Source organism: Mizuhopecten yessoensis, unplaced genomic scaffold (genome assembly GCF_002113885.1).
Source record: "Mizuhopecten yessoensis strain PY_sf001 unplaced genomic scaffold, ASM211388v2 scaffold321, whole genome shotgun sequence".
Taxonomy (NCBI): Eukaryota; Metazoa; Mollusca; class Bivalvia; order Pectinida; family Pectinidae; genus Mizuhopecten; species Mizuhopecten yessoensis.
The window spans coordinates 101,474-109,730 of NW_018403488.1; the positions used below are offsets into that span (position 1 = coordinate 101,474).

Here is an 8,257-nt window from a genome sequence, read left to right on the forward strand (position 1 = left end):
CTCATCACCACCTCCTAAATTACAGTGTATTTCAATGTGCAATGGAGCATGGTCGGAAAATTCAACAAATTCGCAAACCATGAATTTTTTAACAACAGAAAACATACTAAATGGCATTAATACATAATCAATAACACTCATTCCATTTGCACCACAGAAAGTAAAATCACTAGATAGATTGGCTAGGTCTCTACCATTTAAAATTCTTAGACCCGAGGATTTACATAGGTTTAATAATCTTGTACCAAATTCGTTGACTCCTGGATCAGGGTTTGTTCTGATCGGCAGAAGCCTTTCTTCATCAGTGTCACTTAAGTAGTTAAAAATGGATTCAATATGAGACTGTATACCGCCATATAAATTGTCGAATGAAATAAAATCATCTGTATTACGGGTACGACTGTTTAAATCACCTATAACCATTACATTTCTGGATTCAGAATATTCACTTATAACGTTTTCTAGAATTGAAAAAATATCACAATCATATTGTTCATAAAAACGAGATGAACTAGGTGGAATATATGTAAATAACAGTATTAGGTTGTCAGTACAACTGGTCAAATCCTGGTCAAGAGTAACCGGTATAATTGTATCAAACAAAACATTACCTACATTTACAAATTTAAAAATAGTATTACGTATTAGTAACACCAATCCACCACCTTGTGTACAGCGTGTTAATTTCCTTGGTACAACAACTGCGTGAAAGTCCTCAAGGTCTACCTCAAAGTCTTTTGGAATCCAGCACTCGGATAAAAAAATAATATCATAGTTAAGTATAACATTGCGGAATTCAGTAACTTTAAGTTTTTTTTCTATTCCACCATTTACGTTCCAGGAAATAATTCTGATATCGGTATCAGACACATGTTTCGCCCGGTCACACTTGGTACTGTCGTTGATTGTTGCCCCCCGACACCCCTATGTAGGCGAGTGCGTAGGCGTAGCTGTGAATCGACGTTGACGCTTGGAATGGCGTTGACCAGAAGTCGGCGTCCGGTCCAAAGCATCACGGTAGGACTGCTGGGTAGCTTCTCTCTGTGTGGATCGAGATGTAGCTACTGTCTCTGTAACGCCCTCCGAGGAGGCGTCATGGTAGAGCTTACCATTAACGTAGAGCCGATCACGTACCAACTTAACCCTACAGCCTTCACTTCTGTAGTGCTTAAGCACAGGGTACAACTTGCGACGTCTGTCCTCGATTTCCGCTGGAAATTGTTCGTTGATCCAAAATCCAGAACCCTTCAGTTTCGAGGAACTGTCTCAAACAAGTTCTAGGTCCTTGTGGTGAATAAATCTAGCCACTATGGGTCGATGCTTGCCGTTCACAAACTTGCCAAAACGATGTACATTCCCAAAATCTNAAAAAAAAGCATCACGGTAGGACTGCTGGGTAGCTTCTCTCTGTGTGGATCGAGATGTAGCTACAGTCTCTGTAACGCCCTCCGAGGAGGCGTCATGGTAGAGCTTACCATTAACGTAGAGCCGATCACGTACCAACTTAACCCTACAGCCTTCACTTCTGTAGTGCTTAAGCACAGGGTACAACTTGCGACGTCTGTCCTCGATTTCCGCTGGAAATTGTTCGTTGATCCAAAATCCAGAACCCTTCAGTTTCGAAGAACTGTCTCGAACAAGTTCTAGGTCCTTGTGGTGAATAAATCTAGCCACTATGGGTCGATGCTTGCCGTTCACAAACTTGCCAAAACGATGTACATTCCCAAAATCTATGTGTGAGTCAATCCCGAGCTCGTAATAAAGGAAATCACGCAGTTTGGCCTCAGTGTCCTCCCCTGGATTTTCCCCTTGTAGTCCATGGAATATGAGGTTGTTCTTCATGGACCTGTATTGCAGGTCTATGACAAGATCCTTCAGCTTAGTTCTCTCGGAACGGAGCTCTGTTAATTCTTCTATGACTTTTGTGGTGTCAACTACATTCTTGTCATCAGCAGCTTTGAGATTGGCCAGAGTAATGTTGTTTCGATCCAGACAAGACTTCACATCGTCATACATATCACTCAGGGCCTGGGCACCCTTTTCCATTTAATTAGACTGCCTGATAACATTGGACACAGAATCGCGAATTTCCCTGTACTTAACGTCAATATTCTTCACCTCATGATCTAACTGATGGACTTTAGAGGTCAACGAGGTCACATCCTTCTGGACTTGATCAATCTTTATGACTTGGTTTTCAATGTGGGTAAGACGTGTATCTAGTCTATTAAAAAGTTCAGTCATGTGCTTCATAACAGCCGTGGAATCCTCTGAAACACCTTCATATATTACTTTATGTGCCTCACTTACAATGCTAGATGTAGATTGATGCTTGGTGGAGACAGTTTTTTTGGGGGCCATGGTGTAGAACAGAGCGGACCGCTGTCACCTACTGTAGACACCCGACACATAAACACAAAGTCGTACACGTAGCTAAAAATAGCACCGACACAAGCGGGCACGTGCACATCTCCAGGTAAGGTAACATTGGTCAATAGAGCGTGACGAAAGTTTGGCTATGGTCACTCGGTGCTGTCCTACTCACTACCCAGGTAGATATGGGGTATATATATAATATACGTATCACTGGCAATTAAGACAGACGAGGGTAAAATCGCTCAAAATGCAATCAGAACAATGCAAATGCCACAAAATGAGAATACTAGGGCCACATGGTCATCTTGCAATGTAAATACCTTACTTGTATATGTGCACCAATCCAGAGAATAATGTTATCACTCAAAATCCGTCGGAGACATAATCAACACGACCGCCATGCACACCGGAAGTCATCAGTAATAGGTCACACAGACCAGCCAAAGACAAGGGTATTAGGCTTTACCCTCTCCATGACCACACAAGTACAGGTAGGTATATATGTAGGTGAAGGGTTTCTCTGGGAACGTATAGTATCACGTCATCGGGATCCGATAGTTGTGGAGTACTAAAATGACCATCTGTATTTGGCCTTTCGTTACACGAACGTCGACGGCCCAAGGACGAAAAGCTACAACATACGTATGCCTTAATTAAATAGCTATTATACACGTAATGATAGTATTATACTGGTATACTATTTAATTACAATTATTGATTAAGACAATATAATCTATATCTGAACTAGTTATATATAGTATTTAAGCAGTAATGCTAGCACTTAACATTTCATTATGCTGAACAAAACTAACAGTGCTATTGTTCACGCTTTACCTGGTCCCATACACCCGCATATATACACACCCCGTGCGCTCACAGTACCGGGTACGCCTACATTCATACCAGGTAAAATACACCTTTATACAGCACTTATAAGGTCCAACGCCTATATATGAATCAATACATTTGTTATAATAAATCTGATAAAACTTAAACAAGTTTAAACTTACCGCAAGCAGCTATTTGCGCTCCAACATTCACTACACAGTCCGCACCCGTAATGTCCGCCCTTCTCACCTGTAGTACACTTATTAGCGCATGCGTAACTTACCTGTTAAAGTTACCTGGCTGGAAAGCGCGATATTCAAACACTGATATTTACAATTTATATACACCCTGTCCAAATGGCATGTGACATACGGCCCATCCCGAAGAATAAACTTTGCCCCTAAAAGTTATTCTCATCCAGTTACATTACATTGGAACAGCTCTGGTCTTCATATCCTGCTGAGGAAATCTGCTCCCACATTTTCCCTTCCTCGTATTGCTCGGATCTTGAATCGGTACGGCTGAAGCTGAAGCGCCCATCGCATCAATCTTGAATTAACTCCCTTCATCTTGTTCAAATACACCAAAGGCTGGTGGTCCGTCTCCAAGATGAATTCCCGTCCATACAGATACTTCTTGAATTTCTGGATCGCCCAGACTACTGCTAAGCATTCCTTCTCAACGACTGCATACGCTCGCTCGCTGTCCTTCAGTTTCCTACTAGCGTAAGCCACTGGAAGCAAGCAGTTGTTTCCCAACTGTAGCAGAATTGCGCCTATTCCATAGTCCGAAGCATCTGTTTGGAGAATAACTCTTCCTCCAAATCCGGCAATTTCAAGATTGGGCTCGTGGCTAACAGCTTCTTCAGTGCCTCAAACGAATGCTCCTGCGGTTCATCCCAAACCACTCGATTTGGCATTCCTTTTTTGGTCAAGTCCGTCAATGGAACTGCAGTCGCTGCAAAATTAGGAATAAATTTTCTGTAAAACCCTACTAGTCCTAGAAACGATCTAACTTGTTTCTTGGTTTCCGGCCTATTTGCATCCATGATCGCCTTCACTTTGTCAGGGTTTGGAAGTAGTCGTTGTTGTCCCACAATATGACCCAGGCATTCCAAACTATCAAAGCCCAGTGCACACTTTGTCGGTCTAGCCGTGAGACCAGCGTCTCGCAATCGCGCACATAGTTCATGTAGAACTTCAAGATGTTCTCTCCATGACTTTGTATAAATCAACAAGTCATCCACGAAACTTTTAATGTTGCACATTCCATTTAGTAGTTTCCTTACCATACGACAAAACGTTGCTGGTGAATTCATTAACCCAAAAAGCATCACTACTAATTGGAACAATCCTACAGGTGTTGAAAACGCAGCCTTCTGTTTTGAATCTTCCGACATCGGCCCCTGCCAGTAGCCCTTACTAAGGTCTAGTCTGGAAAAATATCTGTGTCCCGCCAACCGAGAAAAGATCTCCTCTGCATCTGACATTGGCTCAGCATCAAAAACGGTAATCCGATTGAGCTGTCTGTAGTCAATACAGAATCGATTCGTGCCATCCTTTTTCCTTACTATTACAACAGGAGCAGAAAATGGAGAATCTGAATGCTCTATTACTCCCATGCTTAGCATCTTGTCTGCTTCCTCCGATATTGTCGATTTCATGTTGAATGGAACATTGCGAGACTTTTCTCTGACAGGTTCTGATGAAATTGTCTTGATTCTATGCTCCACAAGCGTCGTTCTGCCAGGAACATCAGTAAAGACATCCGAATAAACCTGAATTAGGTCAGCGATATTTTTTCCCTCTTCAGGACTGAGTATCTCCGACACCAACACATCACGAACAGACTCTGTTCTAACCGATTGTGGAGTGGTATACACCTGATCTACCATGACACCATCTTCGTCATCGATATCCTCCTCATGCACCACTGAAGCACATATTATCGATAACACTCCTGCTGAGTAAGCTGTTTTCTGTCCACTATCTCCAGTCCTTTCAACATATGTACGTAGAAGATTTGCGTGCAATGTCTTCAACTTCCCATCAATGTTAATTCTGTAATCCATCGTACCCATCTTCTCAGCTATGGTATATGGTCCCCGCCACTGCATCTGAAGTTTGTTTTTCTTTGTTGGTAATAACACTTGGACCTTATTCCCAACTTTCATAGGTCTCTCTTTCGCTTTCCGGTTGTAGTATCTCCTCTGTCGGGTTTGCGACAACTTAAGTTGGGTTTGAGCAAACTTGCATGTTTCTTCTAGCTTCTCCTTCAAGTCTACAACATATTGGTATGTTGTCTTTGTCTCTGGATCAGACACGTCCTTAGTCCATAGTTCACGTAAAATCATCATAGGACCTCTCACTGTACGTCCATAGAGTAACTCGAATGGCGAAAAGCCTAGACTTTCCTGTGGTACTTCACGGTATGCGAACATCAATGAGTTGATGTACCTGTCCCAGTCGCGAGGGCATTCGGCGCACATACGGTGTAACATCTGCTTCAAAGTTCCATTGGTACGTTCCACGAGGCCGTTGCACATCGGGTGATAGGGAATTGTGGTTAGCTGACGAATCGACAGTAGTCGACTGACTTCAGCCATCAGGTCAGAAGTGAATTGACCTCCCTTTCTAGCTGAGCCCTCGTCTGGACTGCAATAGCTGTCTCTTTTGTCGTCCGTTTCCACTTTTTGTTGGGTTTGTATGGCCTCCTGGCTCCCTTCACATTTCCTATCATGACGTCATAAATTGGCGAATCCATAATCCAGCATCTGTATGTTCCCACGTAGTATGGCGTATCTAAAAATACATTAGCCACTGGACACTGAAAACTTGCACTATTGGATATTTACAAGAGTCTACTTCGTCGGTCATCTGCTCCTTTGCTACCAAACTCTTCATCACTACTATTCCTTCACACCCAGAATTACGTAACACAGATACTAAGGTATCGCCAACATAACCCTGAACAACCGGCATTTCGGCGACACAATCCTCCTCCTCCGAAGACACATTACCAATGACAGGCTCTTTGTCTTTACTTTTTTCTGCACCAGCTTTACCGGAGTTCTTTGGACAGTTATAGGACAAATGATCTGCCTTTCTACAAATGTAGCAGTATTTCCCGTTTCCGGCTGATTGCCTGTCCTTCTGAGTTTTAAGTTCTCCACCAAACTTGCTGTTCGAACCATGTCGTTGTCCTTCATCACTCTTCACTTTATCCTTCTCCCGTGATAAGTTCTTGTTGTCAAACTTTGGTTTCTGTCTCATGAAGAAACTTGCCATATTACCTCTGGCCTCTGCGAATTGATCAGCGAGTGTTGCCATGTCCTTGATACACTTTGGTGATCTCTCCTTAAAAAACAATTTCAAGTCATTACCACATGCTTGTAAAAATTGGTCCCTTACAACCAATTCGCTCTCCAGCCTGACAGCAAATTGTGCTAACGTCTCACCATGATCTGGTCTTCCCGTTCTGATTTTTTTCCGAAATCCTTCCTCTGTCATCTCAAATCGCTTTAATAAAGCATCCTTTAACACATCATAGTTGAGACTCTCTTCGACTGGTAATCGAGTAAAAACATCTAACGCTTTCCCTTTTAGAAGAGCACTTAGGTTAGCTGCCCAGTGAGTTTCCTTCACCCATCTCTGTGTCGTGGCATAACGCTCAAATCTCTGCAGGTACGAATCTATATTGTCTTTTCCTTCTTCGAATGGGGGGAGTTTTGGCCTTTTTGTCGTCGCTTCTATCTGCCTCGTCTCATCATGTCTGTCAACCCTAACCTGTTGGTGTTGTTTCTCTAACAAATCCATCAGTCTAGCATGTTCCCTGTTAGCCCTCTCCTCTTGATCTCTCCCCAACGCTCGTTTCTCTTTTAACATCTCCATCTCATGTTGCTTCTCAGCTTCCTTTTCTTGTCTCTGAAGTTCTGTTTGCTTCAAATTTCTCTCGGAGAGTCTATCTTCTCTGTCCTTATCTTGTGTATCCCTCACAAACTGTTGAAGATCTTTACCAGTATAACCCAGGCCTTCTCCTATCTTAACGAATTCTTTAAGTGGATCCATGGTGAAAAACCCCCTGCCAATAATACCACCCAAATGTTCAAATACAAGTAACTAGAATTCTGCAATAAAAGAGTTACCACAAATATACTTACACAAGACGGAATCCTGAACAAATGATCACTAAATATAACTTTCACTTACCTCAGATCTATTGGCGTTAGCCTCATAAGTGATTACATGGTGACCAGGTACCTATCTAACCAACCTAGAACTATGTCCTATGCTTAAGTAAGTTAACCTCACCAATAACCTTTCACACCTATGCCTTATGTAACTAGGAATCATTCAATCAATCCCACCGCTGCCACCAAATTATGTAACGAGAACCGACCGGGATTGATTAAATACTGGTTTCCTAGAACATAAAGCAAAACACGGTTCAAACAGTATATACAATGTATTTACAATATTCATCACACAAAATCAGAATGGCTCTCTCTCTCTCTCACTATCAACTCGCTAATGAATGACATGTAATAGGTACATATATATAAATAACTAATAATACAAAATGCCATATCAACACCCTAAAGTCTCTGTAGCTTGTTGGACGCTGTTGTGTCGTCTCCAATGTTGATGACGCCGTCCTCCCTTAGACTTGTCCAATCTCAGTGAAGTCCCCTCCAAGCTCACAAACACATATAGAACGTAGCGGGTCACACAGATCCAGCCGGTACATGTACAGGTCACACAGACCAGTCAACAGCAGGTCACACAGACCAGTCAACACTCAGTCACACAGACTTGTTGGACACAGGTCACACAGACCAGTCCACTGTACGGGTATAAAGTGTTACCCTCTCCACGGCCACACAGGTCCAGGTAAGTATATACAGTAATAGGTCACACAGACCAGCCAAAGACAAGGGTATTAGGCTTTACCCTCTCCATGACCACACAAGTACAGGTAGTTATATATGTAGGTGAAGGGTTTCTCTGGGAACGTTCAGTCTCACGTCATCGGGATCCAATAGTTGTGGAGTACC

At 42.6% G+C, this 8,257-nt stretch overlaps 1 protein-coding gene across 1 annotated transcript in view; it reads left to right on the forward strand.

Moving 5' to 3' along the window:
* LOC110446361 (solute carrier family 23 member 1-like) overlaps window positions 1-8,257 on the forward strand; it is a 30,951-nt gene that overhangs the window by 11,371 nt on the left and 11,323 nt on the right. The gene's annotated exons all lie outside the window — the stretch shown is intronic.